At 49.0% G+C, this 19,463-nt stretch overlaps 1 protein-coding gene across 2 annotated transcripts in view; it reads left to right on the plus strand.

Moving 5' to 3' along the window:
• The window catches only part of LOC122248288 (zinc finger SWIM domain-containing protein 5), a 206,151-nt gene that overhangs the window by 146,364 nt on the left and 40,324 nt on the right, over positions 1 to 19,463 (plus strand). The window lies entirely within an intron of this gene.

Here is a 19,463-nt window from a genome sequence, read left to right on the forward strand (position 1 = left end):
ATTCCATCTCGTGAGATTCCCTCGTTAAAACGCGGATTGTGGTCTATAGGCATTTTTTTTTCGCGGCCTTTCAATATGCATTCTGCTATTTCGCGCATTGCATAAAACTTGGGCCGCGATTCCTGCCTTCCGCATTCCGCATTGTTGGTTTTAAACTGATGGGCCTTTTATTTTTTGTTTGTTTACAGAAAGCTTTTGTGTTGCACACAGGATGGATAGAGGATGCTCTGCAAATTGGTGATTGTAGAGGGTGCGAGTAGAGGATAAGAGCCGGGTGGGTGTGAATGCGAGCGTGGGCGTGGGGGCGGCGGCGAGAGAGAGCCAATGTAACTGGTCTGAACCCCGTCGGGATACGGTAACTTCCCGGCCGTTGTTACTGCCTGCTGGAATGTTTATTCTTTCGCTCATATCGAGTAGCCGCGCCCGCCCGAATGCAATCGGGGGTCGATGGGGCGGCGTGTGCGAGCGAGTGTTTTGCTTTCGGCTCCCCCTCCGACGGTGAGCTGCACGAGTGCCGGCGAGTGCGAGAGGAAGGGAGGGTCTCGCCGAAGCCACTGACGCTTGACGCCTCTTCCTCGCCTCATCTCCGAGGGCGAAGGACCCCCGAAGCACCCTCGGGCGGCTCCTCACGCACGCGGGCGTCGTCGCGAGCAGCAGGAGCGACGCACCGAGTTCCGTATCGCAAAGCGGAATGATTGGAGCCGCGAAGCTCAAGTCATCGTCATCGTCCACGCTCTGGCGTCGTCGCATCGCGAGATGAATGGCCGTCCCTCGCGCCATGAGGGACAGGGGAACCGCGAGGAAGCTTTTCATATTCATATTATTTTAACGGCGGTCGGGCTGGCCGAGCGGGCGGGCAGCGGCCGTCGTCGGGTAAGCCGGTTCCCCTTAATGGGCATGGCTGTTTGTCCTTGGTCGCCGAGAGGTTTTCCCTTAATGACACGCCAAAGCGGGCTGTTTGAAGACGCGGACTCCGAGGCCCTCGAGAGTCTGCCGCGACTGAAGCACGACCAAGTCCAAGGGAAAGATTTGAGGGGGAAAAAGTTATCCAAGTTACACCAAAACTTTTCGAACGTTATTTCTCCCAAATGACTTTTTTCGACTTGCAGATTAATTTGAAACATTTACGTACCTGTGCAGGAGAACGGGACCCTAATTGGTGGCTGATTGACGCCCGCACTCAGGCTCTGGCGCCCACCCGCCCATCCGCCTATCGTCCTCCTCTTCCTCCTCCGCCTCCTCCTAGCACGAGAAGGATTATTGACTCGGCCGGGGATGCTGTCATACTTCATCATGCTTAAGGGGTCTCTCACTCTTTCTTGGGCTGCCACCAGTCGCCTTCTTGTTAATCCTCGCGGCCAGGTGGAGGCTCAGGCCGAGGAGGAGTCGGAAGTGGGGAAGAGACGCGACTGCTGAGTCCTCGCTTTGGAGAAGTGCTAGGACAGCTTGGCAGTACCGTGTGGAACGCTAGAGTGCCATATGGTGATGCGCTGAGCTTAAGCTACAGATTATATGATGTCTAATCATTGTCTAATTGCAACGTGTTAGGTTGTAGTACCACCTGTGTTACTACTGAGTTGTCAGTTTAAATCTAACGCTAGCATGCTTCCTTCCTCCTCCTCCTCATCGCTCTCCCCCTCTCCCTTCCCTCCCTTCCTACTCACTCTCGCCCCAGTGCTGATGCCTCAGTATGCCTGTCAGAACCAACGACGGATTATCTTTGTTCGACATCGTCACAGGAACAGATGCGAGAGTTTTTGGGCATGAAAAAAGATATCGCACTTTATCAGGGACAACTTGAGTGCTTTTGTTGATTTTCGTGTGAGTGGCGTTCTGGCAAGGCGGATATCTGGATTGTATTCACAGAGGCCGAGGGTAAACACTCTGGCCGTGACGTGGCGATTGCTGATTGGCCGCCCAGAGGGAGGCATAATGATAACAGGAGGGCCAGAATGCCGGTAAACTATGGCAGTGTTCGTTGTTTTCGAATGGCTGCGGGGAATATTTTCGATACTGATAGAAAAGCCGGGAACATATGGATCCGTCTTCGCATAGGGCTCGGCTTGGCCACATATCGTAATGCTGTTAATGGCTCCCCGAACTGTAAACGGTCGCCCCTCACGCTGCTTGATGGCGCCTGCCCGTCGACGTCCCCTCTTCCATCCCTATTGTGTCGACCTCCCTCTCTTGTCTCCTCCTCACGCCGAAAGCCCTCGCCTCCCGCCCACGGCGTCCATCTCGCTCGCCCCTCGGTCTACAGCGAAGATAAACAACCGAGTCCTTCTCCAGGGCTCAGGGCTAGCGGCTGAGGGCCTTCCTCTGATGATCACCTCTCCTCCGCCTCGCCTTACGCCCGTGGTCGTCCCTTGTCCCCTCACGCCCGTATGTCGTTCCCGAGTGCGTCGTCGCGCCTGCAGCTTCGGCGGGGGAAGGGCGCACTCCGCCGCGAGACCCACGCTCAGAGCTCAGACTCGACATCTGCACAAGCGTGTGGTAGAGGCTGCTTGCCGCATCAGTTGGTCTCCTTTTTGGCATCATTTATTATATGGACTTTGTATCAACGTGTGGGACAAGTGCACGCCATCGCACAGCTGTATCGCACGAAGCCCCTGCAACGTGAAAGCGGCTTTCCGTCTCCCTGCCATAGAGGCGACGTCGTTATCTCCTCCAGTTTTGGGTGATTTAATCCGTGGAGATTTCTTTTGAAACTCGGCGCAAGGCCTATATTGTTCTTTACTATTCTGTTACAAGGGTATGTTAGTGTCTCTCCAGCAAAACGGGCCTTGCAGAGAACTGTTATAAGGGTGATTCTACACAATAGTGCGAATTAGTCAGGCCATTCGCATGAGGAACGTGCAGGCGACTTGCGGCCTTGCGTCGCAGCGGCGCAGCATTCATCCCTCCCCCGTGCACTTGTCACGAGTCATTGGTTCTGTAACAATGGCCTTTATGTTCTCTGCCATAAAGCCCGAGATATCCCAGGCCCGCTATTATTCGCACGGGATTCTATTACCGCCCTTGTGTCGCCCCGGTGTAAGGAGTTTTTTTGCCATCGGGACATTGTTTGGCGTCGGTTCTAATATGAGCCTTTTGTCGCCCTACCATTGGGATTTATAGGGATTCGCGGAGCTTGCTCTCGCTGCGGATTTGGCGCTGTCGACCTTACGCTACCCCGCGATAGGGTTGATGATCATTTGCACTTTGGCCATTCGCATAATATTCTAATATCGCCTCTAGTTCTGGGAGAAATAGAAACCATAATGCGCATTAATGAAATGTTGCCCCTCGTTGTTACACAACTCTCGCCCTAACGGCATGGCAGTTTAAAGGCTTAGTTCATATCCGTGAGCGTCATTATGCAGCGTATCCTGGAACCTCGCCCTTATGACCCCTTGTCTTAAGGCCCAAGAATAAATCCCATTAAGTCTAATTCGAGATGAATGAACGGCTTCCGAGTCGGCCTTACTAGAGGTATTCATTAAGGCGAGAATCCGATGCACGTGTTCATTGGTTCCCCTTCTGTGGTACGTGAGGATTTTGTGAATAATTCGATCAAATAATGGAATAAAGGCTCGGTAAAGAAAATGATCGATAATGCGAGCCGTGTGCAGTTTATGTACTGTGAAAGAGGGGAGAGAGCCAAAGGAAGAGAAAGAAGAAGGAGAGGAGGAGGAGGAGGAAACAAAGTGAGATACATAACAGGGGAGAAGAGACATTTGCTTGTAAAAACAGAACGACGGGGAAGGGAGAGCAAAATACGACTTGCATGTGGGAATCGTTAACCTAACGAAGGTGCGCGCGCACGCAGTCCACTCCCGTGCTCGCGTGCGACGCACTCATACACGCACATGCAGTCACGCACCCGCGCACGCGAACAAGTACACGCACACTCTCACACGCGCGCTCTCTCTCTCTCTCTCTCTCTCTCTCTCTCTCTCTCTCTCTCTCTCTCTCTCTCTCTCTCTCTCTCTCTCTCTCTCTCTCTCTCTCTCTCTCACACACACACACACACACACACACACACACACACACACACACACACACACACACACACACACACACACACACACACACACACACACACACACACACACACACACACACACACACACACACACACACACACAGAAGCGTGCAACCAAAGCGCTGATAACGCCGGGAATATTATGAATTCTGGACACCAAGATCGGCTTTTGGAGACGCCGGGTTGTTTAACGTCGAGTCAGTGTGGGTTGTTATTTCATTTTATATATGTCGTTGCTGTAGCGATGGGCGCCTGTGTTCTGCCATCCAGCTTGGGTGCGTGGGCGTGAAGGGGGGCCGAAGGGCGTCTTGCAGAAGTCTCCGAGAAGGGAAATTGGCGAAGGATAAGGAGGACGAGCTGAGAGATTCGGGGCGCGCGGGGGATGTGACAAAGCGTTGCGCCCGACCAATAGGATTCTTGCATTTCGTCGTGTTTTCAGTTGATTTAGGGCGTGTTTGGATTCGGAATGCATATTTGCTCTGGCTCTCTCTCTCTCTCTCTCTCTCTCTCTCTCTCTCTCTCTCTCTCTCTCTCTCTCTCTCTCTCTCTCTCTCTCTCTCTCTCTCTCTCTCTCTTTCTCTCTCATATTATTTACTTTCCCACTCTTTCCCTTCCCTACCCCCTCCCTTCAACATATCACCCTTTGCCCCTACCTCCAACACACATCTTTCACTCTACGACACAAACGCAAACACACTCGCACGCAACACACACACAAACCACAGCCCTCACGCGCGCACACGAGGCATTGCACGCATGTACGTTGAGTCTCACCCCTTTGTCATCACTGCGTACCTGCGTATACTTTCTCAGGTTCGGCTGTATGTGTGTGTGTGTGTGTATGTGTGTGTATGTGTGTGTATGTGTGTGTGTGTGTGTGTGTATGTGTGTATGTGCGGGTGTGCGTGGTTGTACATCGCATCGTGTGTAGAATGCGATACTCTCAGTCATGGAAATCAATGAATGGATATGTATGTGTTGTGTCGATCACGCTGATGGAATGAACTCGGGGAATAGTGGGGGGGGGGGGTAGAGGGAAGGCGGAGCTAGTGAATGTATGAATGAGTAAATAATCAAGTTTATTGGCTGTTGCGGGAGTGTTTGGTATTTGATGGAAGAGATGGGGAGGGGGACTGGGAGAGGGAGAGGGAAAGGGAAGGGGGAGGGGGAGAGGGTATGGGAGAGGGAGAAGGGGAAGGAGAAGAAGGAGAGAAAGAGAGAGTGAAAGAAAAAAGAAAAAAAAAAGAAAAAGGAAGAGTCATGCTAACAGAATGCGCCACAACCACACCATGAAAAACAAATAAATAAGCAAAACTCCTTACTCATCACATGGAATAGAAAGTCAATGTAAACGAAGAAAAAAAAAAGGTTGGGGGAGGAGGAAAAAAGGTCACCGAACGTCCCTATGGCGTGTCAATCCGCCATCAATAATCAGATTTGTGATATTAACACCGACTTATACAAAGGCACGGAGGGAAAAAAAAACACAAAAAAATCATGGAAGCTCTTTAATGTTAGAGCAAGCGGGTAGCGATGGGAAAGCATGTTGTTACGATGATGGCTTGTGCATTAGCAAGCAGACCTTCCCTTCCCCCCTTCCCCCTCTTCCCCCCCTTCCCCCTTCCCCCTTCCTCCCTTCCCCCCTTCCCCCCTCCTCCTCTTTCTCGACGCGTGTAAATATTCAACAGATGTGTCCTGTTAATCTTGGTTGGATATTGCGGACTTGGGGTGATGTGGGACTCCGGGTATGAGTGGAATTTTCGCGCCATTTTTTTCTTATTATTATTCTTATTCTTATTATTATTATTGTCACGAATGCAGATGCTTGTGAGTACGTCGTCATGTTGAATCGTTTGGTTGTCATTTTGTGGTTGTTTGGATTGAATGGTTGTGTGTTTCGGTTGGTTTGTTTTATTCATGAGGATTCGAAATGTTTTTTTTTTCGTATGTGTCACGCGAACGCATATGTTGTTGTCAATTTGTAATGATGTTGTTCGTGTCTAGTTGACATTTTGTTAGATATATGTCATTTATAAGTATTTTGATTATTGATGTTATTTATATATGTTTATACATTTTTTAAATGTGAGATTAAAGAACTCATTTGTTTTTTTTCTTTTTCTTTACAGGTGAGTGAGGATGGCAGGTGTGACACAAAGCAGGTTGGCCATTACAGGTGGAGGAACAAAACACAAACAACAGTAAACAAAAAGGAGAAAAAGAGAAACAAAGGATAATTAGCCACAATAAGGATAAAAAAAAACAAATGTGCAGAAAAATGCACGACGTTTACCCCCCCCCAAAAAAAAAAAAAAAAAAAAGGGGGGGGGGGGGCTTTTCAAAACGTCATGCTATTTTTTTGCGTTTCTTCTTATTGTGGTTTTGTTTCACGTCATTAAGGAAGGAAAGTCGAAGAATAAAGGTAAGCCACAGAGCGGAGGAGGAGTGATTGGCAGAAGATTCGTGATTGGAAGGGATCGAGAAAAGGGATTTTGAAGAGAGAAGAAGGAAAGCTGGAGAGAGATATGGAATTGTAGATAAGAACATGGAGTGAGTGAGCGAGTGAACGAGAAAGAGAAAGAAAGAAAGAAAGAACGAAAGAATGAATAAGAGAGAGAGAGAGAGAGAGAGAGAGAGAGAGAGAGAGAGAGAGAGAGAGAGAGAGAGAGAGAGAGAGAGAGAGAGAGAGAGAGAGAGAGAGAGAGATAAACGTTCCTTATTTCCTTTTTTAAACTTATGACGTGACGTTATTGTTATTTTTTATCGAGGCTATTGTTGTCTCTCATTATTTTTTAATATAATTTTGATAATGGTACTATTTATCGGCCATTCAAACATTCTTTTCTCCCCCCTCTTTATTTCTATCTCTCTTTATCTATCTCTCTTTCCCTCCCTCCCTCCCTCCCCCTCCCTCCCCCTCCCCTCCCCCTCCCCCTCCCCCTCCCCCCCTTCCTCTCTTTCCTATTCGGTTCCTGCTTTCCTGTTGCATTTCCTCGCTCGGGCGTTGCTTTGCAGTGCACGCGGGTCTCGCTTGGTCTTAGCTGCTGGAAAGCCCTTGCAACATGACAACACCCTACTGTGGGCTGTTCTGATCGACCTTCGCCCCTTATGGGTGTCGAGGTGTCGAAATAACGCGCGCCGGTATTGGGTTGTGTGTGTGTGTCGTGTGTGTGACTTTTTCTCTTTCGTTATGATTATTGTTATTATTATTGCTATTACTATTTTCCATTCGGATCGTGTGTGTGTGTGTGTGTGTGTGTGTGTGTGTGTGTGTGTGTGTGTGTGTGTGTGTGTGTGTGTGTGTGTGTGTGTGTGTGTGTGTGTGTGTATGTCTGTCTGTGTCTATGTCTGTGGCTGTGTGTATATGTATGTATTTATGTGTGCGTGTGTTCACGGACGCGACCGTACATGTGCGTGTGTTTGTGTGTCCCTTGAGCATTTGCATTCCCTTTTGAGAATCTCCCTTCTGGTATATTCCCCGTCCACAGCATTATCTAGAGCCGAGCTGCAGGGCGCGATAACTGTTTTATAGATGATATCGCCCAGTGTCCGCGGGGCTGGCGTGTAGAGACCGCTGTGATAAGAGGTTTTTCCGTATGACACTGTCGGAGCGCTGGGTTATTCATTGGACGAGAGAGCATGCTATATCAGACTTTCCTTGTTGTTGTCGCTGCTGCTGATGTTGTTCTTGTTGTTGCATCTAGCCATAAATTCAGAGCGCACGAGCGGGGAGGGTCCTCGTTTCCAGGCCTCGCAAAGTTTGGATGTCTGTGTAACTTTGCGATGGGAAAAGTAAACTTGGCGCTAAGTTCGAATTTGACCCATCAGCGACACGTGACACCGAAAGTGTTTAGGGCGAGATCACCACAGACTTTGTACCGGGATGTCGACCTTATCACCTCTCTCACTCTCTCTGCATATCGAATAGCAGATCAATAGGGCTTAGTTTGGACTGGGCCGATGGTTCGTTTTTGGCTTTTTTTTTTCAACCATTCGCCCTTTTTTTTATAAGCGTTCGCAAAAGTTTCTAATTTGCAGTTAAGTCGACGGCAGATGAAGTACCTCGCTCGAGCCTGTCAGTCCAAACACCACATCGCGGCCCGAGGAATAGCCATGTTATTGATTTCATTGTGGACGTAAATGTTTCCAACCGACATCCGGACTAATTTCAGATGCCCATTAAATGTTGCTAATTTGTTCGGTATTGGCGGGAGCGGACGCATAGAGGCCTTGGGCGAGGTGTGGGTTAAAGTGAGGGCGCAGCCGTGAATTATTTAACGCCACGAACGACAAAAAGATGGCTCGCTGCGACACACGCTACAGGGGGGGGGGAGAGAGAGAGAGAGAGAGAGAGAGAGAGAGAGAGAGAGAGAGAGAGAGAGAGAGAGAGAGAGAGAGAGAGAGAGAGAGAGAGAGAGAGAGACAGAGAGACAGAGAGAGAAAGAAAGAGAGAGAGAGATAGAGAGAGAGAGAGAGAGAGAGAGAGAGAGAGAGAGAGAGAGAGAGAGAGAGAGAGAGAGAGAGAGAGAGAGAGAGGGGGGGGAGACGTAGAAGGAAAGAGAAAAGGAGGGAGGGAGGTATGAGAGGTGGGGGGGTGAGTTGAAGGAGAGGAAGAGTATGCGAGAGAGAAAGAGGGAGACGGATAGGAAGAGAGGACTACACGCCCGCCGCCTCCACAAAGAAAGTTGAGCGGAGCGACGAGAACGGAGTGAGGAAAGTGAGGAGAGTCAGCGAAGCGACCGCTTAGAACGACACGCGAGAACGGCGAAGGAAAGGAGGAGGAGGAGGAGGAGGAGGAGAACGACACGCGAGAACGGCGAAGGAAAGGAGGAGGAGGAGGAGGAGGAGAACGACACGCGAGAACGGCGAAGGAAAGGAGGAGGAGGAGGAGGAGGAGGAGAACGACACGCGAGAACGGCGAAGGAAAGGAGGAGGAGGAGGAGGAGGAGAACGACACGCGAGAACGGCGAAGGAAAGGAGGAGGAGGAGTAGGAGGATCTTTAACACGACGAGTAGAGTGTGGAACCGCAGAGAGCGACAACGACGGACGGAAAATGAGGAGGATTTGAGCGAAGGGGAAGATTGAGGAGAGCGAGGCATGTGAGGAGAGTCAACGGACGAGGGGAAGGGTTGAGGAGAGCTCAGAGTGGGAGCGAGGATGAGGAGGCGAAGCAATAGCAGTAAGAGCAGGAGGGAGAGGAAATGGAGGGGAAGTAACGGCACCAGAAGCCTCAGTAGGAGGAGTCGAAGGGAAAGAGAGAGAGAAGTAAGAGGAGCAGCAGTATCAGTAGGAGCATAAGCAGAAAGATGATAAGTAAGAGGCGGAACAGTAAAACCTCAGCAGGAGCAGTCAGAAAAGGAGTATCAGCAGGAAGATAAGGAGGAGGAGGAGGAGGAGGAGGAGGAGGAGGAGGAGAAGAAGAAGAAGAAGAAGAAGAAGAAGAAGAAGAAGAAGAAGAAGAAGAAGGAGGAGGAGGAGGACTCGCTCCCCCTTCCGAGAGGGGATTCGTGGGAATTCTCTGTCTTCATTTGATCCGCGATGAAAGGTGTGTTCCTGGCCGCAGTCTGGAGGCGCTCTTGCTTTCATCCCCTCTGAGTCGGACCATCACGTTCGTGTGTTCCTCCAAGCACGCTCGCACGCACGCACGCACGTATGCAGAAGCGAGGTGGCTATACAACCCCATCCTTCCCTCAGAAAAAATAAGAAGAATAAGATTGCATTTGTTGTTGCATGTTGTATCTTCAAGAGGAAACGGTTGATCACTGGGTCAGTGTACCAGGTAATTCATGAAGACAAGATTAGCAACATCAAGTAGCCGCACACCACCCCCCCTCCCCTCTCCCGCTGCGAGCTCCCCCCGCCCCCCTGCCCTGCCACACTACCCCCGCCCCCCCCCCCCTCCTCCTCCTCCTCCACCCGCACCCGGTGACGCAACACCTCCCGCGAGAGGCCGTCGAGATGGAAGAGAAAGTCGGCGAGACCGACAGATGCAGCTGCAGGTGCCCAGCGCCCCGGCTCCCTTGGTGACACAAATGGGGAAGCCTTGATGTCCGAGCGAGAGGAGGGATTAGGGAAGGATGGAGCGGGAGGAGAGAGCGCGGACGGAGGGCGAAGAGAGGCTAGGATGAGGGAAGGGGAGACAGAGACGAAGATGAGAATGCAGGGAAGAGCGAAGGAGGGGAAGAGAGAGGAAGAAAGGGCAAGGGAAGTGAAGGAGGACAAACGACCCGGAGGGCAGGAGGAGACGAGCGCCGAGGAAGCCCCGACTGCTCTGCATCTGTTCCTTCTTTAAACCCATATTTCCTCTCGGCCCTCAACCCTTTCGCTCCCCGCCTGCCCGCCCCCTCCCCGCCCCGTCCCTGCCTTCCCTCCCCTCCCCTCCCCTCCCCTCCCGATCCCACGCCTGCCCTCCCCTCCCTCTCTTCACTCCCCTCGTCCGCCCCCTCACCCCCTCACCCCCTCACCCCCTGCTGGTATTTAACGGAAGAGTCTTTGACGCAGGTGTGTCTGGATGGGGGGAGGGGGGGGGAGGAGCGGAAGGGACGAAGGGCGGGGCCTGGACAAGTGTTCGGCAGAAGGGATGGGGGTGGTGGGTGGGGGAGGTAAGAGGAAGGAAGGGAGAGGAGGGGACGGCGGAAGGGTTGAAGGAGGGGGGGGGGAGGCCGTTTAGTAGCAGGTGTCATGGATCTTTGTTTTGCAGGTGGTTATGATGTGTATGAGGGTGGGGTGGGGGGTAGGGCGGTAGGGAGGGAAAGACTGACGTGGACAATGAGAGAGAGAGAGAGAGAGAGAGAGAAAGGGGAAAACGCAGTATACCAAATAAGAAACAAATAGAAATAGAAAAGGAAAAGGAAAAGGAAGAGAAGAACAAGACAAAGGGGAAAGAAACGCGAGGAGGAAATACTCACGTTGACGAGACCGACGTCGGACCGTGACGAAGCGTGGCGTCGGGCTGAGGCGAGGAGAAGGAAGAAGAGGAAGAAGGAGGAGAAGAAGAAGAGGAAGAAGAAGAAGAAGAAGAAGAAGAAGAAGAAGAAGAAGAAGAAGAAGAAGAAGAAGAAGAAAAGAAGGAGAAGGAGAAGGAGAAGGAGAAGAAGAAGAAGAAGAAGAAGAAGAAGAAGAAGAAGAAGAAGAAGAAGAAGAAGAAGAAGAAGAAGAAGAAGAAGAAGAAGAAGAAGAAGAAAGAAAAGGAAAAGAATAAAAAGACGAAAGGGGAAGAGAAAGAGGGGGCGGTGAAAGACAAATAAGAAGAAGAAGAGAAAAGAGGAAGAGGAACAATAAAAAAAGAGAAAAGGGAAAACGAAGAAGAGGAAAAAGTGGACGTAGAAGAAGAAGAGGAATAAGAAGCGAAAGCAAGAGAGAGAGAGAGAGACAAAGAGGAGGAGGGCGTCGAGTCGTCTCTTTAATTGAGGTTTTTGACGGAAGGAAGGAAGAGGCGTGGGAGGAAGAGGAGAATATGCTTATGCTAATGAATAGTTGAAACGGGATGAAAAAAAAACTCATATGCTTTGTTTGGAGGAGGAGGAGGAGGAGGAGGAGGAGGAGGAGGAGGAGGAGGAGGAGGAGAACAAGAACAAGAACAAGAACAAAAACAAAACCGAAAACAAAAACAAAAACAGATCAGAAAAAAGAACAAACCGGAAACAAAACCAAAACAGAAAACATAAATAACAGAACAGAAACAAAGAACAAAACAGAACAGAAAAGAAAGGCAGACAGAATGATTATATATTCCCTCTCCAAGGCAAATTCGGCCTTACGACCCACGGAGATGTCTCGTGGGCTGTTCCATCAGGCGTCGGAGGAGGAGGAGATGGGGGGGGGGGATCGACTCACGCCCGCGATCTTGTGGGAAAGAGAGCCCCCCCTCCCTCCCCCCTCCCTCACGTTCCGGATGTGGAAGAGCTGTTGGATGTAAAGGATGATGGGCGGGATGGGTGGAAGAGGCGGGATGGGCGTGGTTTGTGATTCGTAACCGATAAGGTAACGTCTGAGATTTTTTTGTTTTTTAGTTATTTATTTTATTATTTGTATGGTTGTGTGTATTTTGTATGAGGATTATAATAAGGATGATAATAAGAATAAGAATGAGAATAGTGATGATAATATTAATAATGATGATGATGATCATGATATCAATAGCGGTTTGAATAATCCATCCCGAAGACTCTGTGCACGGCGGCCAGCCTCCCTCCCTCCCTTCCGCCCTCGCTCTACATTTCCCACCGCCGATACCTCATACATCCTTTCCTGGCCCTCATAGTTGCCGTAATTAACCCCTTATACTCTCTCGACTTGATAATTACCGCATTAATTACTACTGGCGTTTCCTCTTTCCGCCAGACAGGTTGACATAACTGTGTCCTCTTCGCACAGCGTTGCCGCCGCGAAAGAGTTGCCATCTTGGTGACCAGGAGCTTCGTTGTGTGGCAACCCTACACCTGGAAGTTGCCATAATCAACATGAGCCGAAATTCGAAACCGGTGCAGATGTTATCCCGGTTCTGCATGTGTCATGCACCACGTTACGGTTATCCTCACCGGGCCGCTCTGCTGGGTTTCCCTAACCGGTCGGCGCTAAGTTATCCTCACCGGTTGCCGCTTTTTATCCTTAGTGGTCCGCTCTGTTAGGTTATTCTCACCAGTCTATGTTGTTCTCTCTCTCTCCCTCCCACCCTCCCTCCTTCCCTCCCTCCTTCCCTCCCTCCTTCCCTCTCTCCCTCCCTCCTCTCTCTCTCTCTCTCTCTCTCTCTCTCTCTCCCTCCCTCACCGGCTCTCTCTCTCTGTCTCAGTCTTTCTCCCTTCCTCTTTCTTTCTCTCTTTCTCTGTCCTTCTCCCTCCTCTTTCTCTCTCTCTCTCCTTCTCCCCCTTCCCTCTCTCTCCCTTCCCTCCCTCCCTCCCTCCCTCCTTCCCTCTATCTCTATCCCCCCCCCTCTCTCTCTCTCTCTCTCTCTCTCTCTCTCTCTCTCTCTCTCTCTCTCTCTCTCTCTCTCTCTCTCTCTCTCTCTCTCTCTCTGTCTCTCTCTCCCCTTGTTCGTTGTGATACTTTCGGCGGTCCGGACGGCGGGGAGTGCTAGTGAGGACACGGAGGCTTATCTCCCATGATCGCATCCTGTCGTAGGAGATTCCAAGTCTTATATACCCGATTTTTAGCATATTGTTTTTTTAATTGTTATTTTTTTATGTTTTTTATGTTTCCGTTTTGATGGCAGGGACTGATTTTGCATTTCGTGGTTTATCTGAGCGGGGTTTTGTTTGTAAGTGTGGATACGTATTTGGATGTGATTCTCTCTCTCTCTCTCTCTCTCTCTCTCTCTCTCTCTCTCTCTCTCTCTCTCTCTCTCTCTCTCTCTCTCTCTCTCTCTCTCTCTCTCTCTCTCTCTCTCTCTCTCTCTCTCTCTCTCTCTCTCTTTCTCTCTCTCTCTCTCTCAGAAAATCTCTTCAAAACATCGCCACGTAAGCAGGAGATTTGATAAACCAATCATGAATGTATCGACCGGGCATCTCTTAATAAAAAAAAAGAATAAGAAAAACAAAAAATCAAACTGGAATTCTGATTGGTTTAAAAACTCCTTCCAGAACAGCCAGGAAACGAGACGAAAACCAATTAAAAGAAAGCTTGTTACCCCCGACCGCCAAAGCTCGCTTGTCATTGGTCGAACCTCGGGGTAGGGGGAGGGGAGGGTGGAGGGTAGACCAATAAAGAGAATAACAATCAATAAATGAGTAAATGAGCATGCATTAAAAAAATAATTAACCAAATAACGTAAATAGATCATGAAATAATTGTTAAATAAAAGCAAAAGAGATATCCAGGAGCAATGGCGGCTTAAAAAAAGAAGAAAAAAGAATGAAAAAAATGGGAACACAAGAAAAAAATTGAATGAGTTTCGGGCGAAAGGGTGAATGGACGAGAAATAAAATGCTCCTTGCATGACAACCTATTGCTGTTGTTTACTCTTCGAGGAAAAGGGTGGCGGGGTGGGGAAGGGGGGGGGTGAATGACTGAAACTATTTAAAAAAGGAACAAAACGAAAATGAAAAAAAAGCAAAAACAAAGGTACTGACTAGATGCGAATTGTTACTTTCGGTTTACGTTAAGCTGTTGGTTTCCTTGTATGTGGAGAAATATATATGCAAGCGCGCATACGATCTACATCTACACGCACACGCGCACACGCACACGCACACGCATACGCACACGCATACGCACACGCACAAGCACACGCACACGCACACGCAGACACATATTTGTATATTTATTTATTTATTTACATATAAATATATTTTTTTTTTTCTTTTTTTTGTGTGTGTAACATACCGTCCAGAACTTGGCCTCCGCAAAGGCTTTATTTCAACCGTCAGCCATTGTGTAAGTTTGGGTTATTGTTATCAGGAAAGTGTAGGATGGAATGATGTTAGTAGAGTTGAAAAATATTTTTTTTTCAATTTTCTTTTCATTTTTTTTCTAAATAGATTACCGACCTTGACATTATTTCTTGCACCTCTCTCTCTCTCTCTCTCTCTCTCTCTCTCTCTCTCTCTCTCTCTCTCTCTCTCTCTCTCTCTCTCTCTCTCTCTCTCTCTCTCTCTCTCTCTCTCTCTCTCTCTCTCTCTCTCTCCCTTTCACTTTCACTCCTTCTCTCTCGCCTTGTCTGTCTGTCGGTCTTTGAAGCCCTTGGTCGCTCGGGTTTTGTCATCGGTTCTTCCGCCGACGGACACAATGCGCCGTTTTTTTTCGCGAGGAACCCGACCCCTGGATCCTCTCTGATAAGACGACCGATAGAGGATCGTCGGAGGGGGAGTGAGGTGGGGGAGGGGGAGGGGTGTTGAGTGGGGGGCTAGGGGGAGGGATGTTCATAGGAGAAGATGGGGGGAAGAAGAGGGAGTGGGAGAATAAGAGAGAGAGAGAGGGAGAGGGGAGAGAAGAAGAGGGAGAGGAAAAGGGAAAAGGTGAGCGAGAGAGAGAGAGAGAATAAGAGAGCTAGAGAGAGAGAGAGCGAGAGAGCGAGAGCGAGAGCGAGAGCGAGAGAGAGAGAGAGAGAGAGAGAGAGAGAGAGAGAGAGAGAGAGAGAGAGAGAGCGAGAGAGCGAGAGCGAGAGCGAGAGAGCGAGAGAGCGAGAGAGCGAGAGCGAGCACGTACGAGCCTTCGACGTGGTGAAGCCCGGACCGACAGCGGGAGGCAGGGAAAGGAGCGATGGTTAGTAGCGGCGGCGGCGACGGCGTCTCACTCGGAGGCGTCAAGGTTACTTTAAGGGGTTTTGAGAAGGTGCCAGAGGTTTTTAAAGGCGCGCCCGAGCTATGGGAGGCGAGAGAGGGAAGCCGCAAGACTTAAGAGGCAGTGTCGGCGTAATAAGAGTGTCACTTGGCGAACGTGAAAGGAGGGCGAGGCGCACGAGGCCTCAGAAGTGTTTAATGCCAGGGGGGGGGGGATAACACCTGTGTTGCAGAATATGGAAAGGAAGGAGACGCGGGAGGGGGCGGACTCGCGCCCTTCACGGCGCCCTTTAAAGAGGAGGTCCTGCCGCTCTTCTTCCTTTTTCTGTTTTTTTCCCGTATGCGTTATTTATTGCGGGTATCTTTTTCCTAAACGTATTACTCTCCTTTACTCTCCCTCTCCTCCCTCTTCTCCCTTCCCGTCTCCTCTCTCCTCCCCTTTCTCTCTCCCTCTCCTTTCCTTTTCTCCTTTTCCTCTCCCTCTCCTCTCTCCCTCACCCTCACCCTCACCCTCACCCTCACCCTCTCCCTCACCCTCACCCTCACCCTCTCCCTCACCCTCTCCCTCACCCTCTCCCTCTCCCTCTCCTTCGTCTCCCTCTCCTCTCGCGCCTCCTCCCGCGCGCACTCACGCCACCAAGTAAGTACACGTTATCAAAGGGGCATCAGGTGTTTAGGATTAAGACGAAGGATTACCTGCCGAGGGGGATTTACGGGGAAGGATTATTGCTCTTGATGAGGAGGAAGAGAAACAGACGACTGAGGTGGGGAAGGGGAAGGGGGGTGGTGAGACGGATGCTGGAGGGGGTTGGGGGGTGGAATTGGTTGGGGAATGGGAGGGAGGGAGGGAAAGGAGAGGAAAGGAAAGGAAAGGAAAGAGAGTGGAGTGGAGAAGAGAGGAGAGGAGAGGAAAGGAGAGAAGAATGAATGAATATGAGGAACTAAGAGGAGAAAGGGTAGGAAAGGGGAGAGATAAGAGGGGAATAAGAAAAGAGGAAATGAGAAGTAGGGGAAAGGAAGAGAGGGGAAGGGGCTGAGCAAGGAGCGAGTGGTTGAGGGGAAAGCTGCTTGAAAGCACGCAAGACAAAAGTCATAGATATATATGAAACCCTCGATGCAGAGTGAACCGAAACGAAGGAGATGGACGGGAACTGGAAGAATTAAAAAGCAGAGAGAGAGAGAGAGAGAGAGAGAGAGAGAGAGAGAGAGAGAGAGAGAGAGAGAGAGAGAGAGAGAGAGAGAGAGAGAGAGAGAGAGAGAGAGAGGATGGAGAAAAGAGGGGGCGGGAATATACAGAAGAAGGAGAGGAGGAGGAGGAGCAGGAAAGGGGGAAGAGAGGAAAATAGAGATTTCGTTTTAAAAAAGGAGGGGAATGGTAAACATATTAGATTAGAGAAGGTAGCCTAGACCGCTGCTGCTGGTAATTTGAATTATAAATCGGAGCACAAAGTAGGAGAACGGCATTTTTTCTGCCCCTTTTTATGGGGGTGGTGGGTGGGTGGGGGTGGGGGTTAGGAGGTGGAAACGGGACGAGGAAGAACACCCGCCGTGTGTTTGGGTTATTCATGGCTGTAAACAAAGCTGGAGCTGTTTTATAACGAAGTTGCAAAGGCGTTCTTCGACGCAGCCACTCGAAGTGTGTGGGGTCTCGTGTTTCTCTCTACTTTGCATATATATTTTCCTTCTCTTTTGATCCGTTTTTTAAAAGAAGTTTCTTGTGGATATTTTTTTACTTGATATATATATTTTTATATAAATTATATATATATTTTTTTTTTCTTTGTTTGTGTGTGTTTTTTTTTGTTTGTTTTTTTCTATAAATTCTCTCTCTACCGTTGTGTTGTTTTTGGCCTTTGCTTTAATGCTGAGGTCTCGTTTGTGAACTTTGAAGGGGTCCTTACCAACGTCTTGTCAACCTTTCTAAAATTTCCCAAGACGTTGGGTGTTTTTAAATAGATAGAGCTTTCTAAATTAATGTTTTTTTCAAAACCTCCAATATGTCTAATGATTCTAAAAGTCAGAGATTTTCAAAATATCTCAAAAGTTCCTAGACTTCAAAGGCCCTCAAATGTTTTCTGCAATCTGCCATTGCTTGTATTGAGAATTAAGTGAGAAAAAAACTTCTAAATGCATCAACGGTTAATTTTTGTGACGTCAAAAGATCAAAAATAAGTAAAAGAAAATAATCAAGCGACACGAAAAGTTTCCTATGACGTCAAAAAAGAAAAAAAAGTCAAATAATTAAACTAAGTTCTTGAAACGTCATTCATCACAGACACTAATCAGCTGTGGACACCTTACGGACTGATGTGTACTGCATCAGGAAAAAAGTCTATGCATTGCAATAGTGTCATTTGCGAGTTATTTATGTAGTATGAAGGAAAAGTAAGTCGATGAATTAATGAGAAAGCTAAGATATTGATATATAAATGCCGGTTTTTTTCTATGAAAATTATCTGTGTCATGGTCATGATAAAAAGAAATGAGGATGATATATTATTTTCATTTACTTTTTCTTGGTTTCGTTTCCCTTGTCTTGCTTCTTGCATCATTTGTTAGCTTGTTTATTATTTTATTATTATTGTTATTATTATTATTTTATTATTATTATTATTATTATTGTTATTATTATTATTATCACCATCAATATTATTATCATTATTATCATTATCATCATCATTACTGTTATTCTTATTCTTATTATTACTATCATCATCATCACCATTATTATTATCATTATCATCATAATCATTATTATCATCATCAACAGTATCATTATCATTATCATCGTCATTATTATTATCAGCATTATATTTTATCTATTATTATTTCACTATTTTTACTCTATTTGTTCATTTATTCATTTATTCATTATTTTGTTTACGGATCTTTCAAAACGTCTCCCCCCCTCCCCCTCCCCCCCCCCGTATCCTCCAACTCTCACCATCTCCTCCCTAACCCCCCACCCCCCCCACCCTCGAGCGAAGGTGTGTGCGTGCTTGCCATAAGGCGTGAGAGGCGCCCACGAGTATCGGCGGCGGGTGCGCAGTGGGCGTGTAGGCTGCCGTAATTGGTTCCGGTGGGCGCGCGGGCGGTGGGCGACATCCTGGCCGCGGGCGGTGTGAAACAGCTGAGGAGAGAGGGGTGGGAGGGGAGGAGTTCGTCTCAGATGGGGGTTTAAGGGGGGTGGGGAGGCGGAGAGGGAGGGGGAGGGGGTTTCGTAGAAGGTGGAGGTTTGGGAGGGTGGAGGGGAGGTGGGGTGTGGGGGGCTATATATGGAGGTGGTCCGGGGGTTAGGGTGAGGGGTGGGAGAGGAAAGGGGGGGGGGGATGGGAAGGCAAGCAAGCAAGTTAAGAATAAAGAAAGGGGTGTTGATTGTGCTACTCGGGATTTCCTTTGGAATAAACGGTCGTTGACTTTTTTTTGTTCGGTGCAAAGTATATGTATGTAGTGCATGTATGTATGCATGTGTGTGTGTGTGTGTGTGTGTGTGTGTGTGTGTGTGTGTGTGTGTGTGTGTGTGTGTGTGTGTGTGTGTGTGTGTGTGTGTGCTCGTTCTAAACTTATATGTATGTGCATTAACTCATGTTCGAAGTTTAAAAGTTTTTTTTTTTATCGACTCGGTGAAACTATACTTTTTCATCCTCCGCCATCGCCCATTGACGCACGTGACCGCACGAGGCCCATTATCTGACATTTTGCCAGTAATATGATAAGCTTTGATGCGGGTGATCTGGCTCGTGTGAGTTCGTGCGTGATTATAATTGGGGAGTGACGTGTGTTGGAAGAGGGGGTGTGGGAGGGAGGGAGGGGAAGGGAGGGAGGGAGAGAGGGAGTGAGGGGAAGGGAGGGAGGGAGGGAGGGAGGGTGGGTGGTTGGGTGGGTGGGTGGGTGGGTGGGAGGGAGGGAGGGTGAGGGGAAGGGGTGAAGAGAAGAAGAAGAGGAGTGTGGGGGTATAGGGAGGGAAGGGGAAGAGGGGGTGTGGAGAGACGGGGAAGGGAAGGTGGGCGTGGCTTGGTTCTCCTTGCCCACCTGCTGCATGGCGTCATGGATTCTTGACAGATGGTGACAACAGATTGGATGATATACATGTTTGTCCAATGATGAAGAGAGAGACAGACAGAGACAAGGAGAATGAGAAAAAGTGAGAGGGGGATAGGGAGGGGGAGGGAGGTGGAGGGAGGGAGGGAGGGAGGGAGGGAGGGAGGGAGGAGGAGGGAGG

Source organism: Penaeus japonicus, unplaced genomic scaffold, assembly GCF_977035675.1.
Source record: "Penaeus japonicus unplaced genomic scaffold, GWHDUDI00000001_assembly GWHDUDI00000014, whole genome shotgun sequence".
Classification (NCBI taxonomy): domain Eukaryota; kingdom Metazoa; phylum Arthropoda; class Malacostraca; order Decapoda; family Penaeidae; genus Penaeus; species Penaeus japonicus.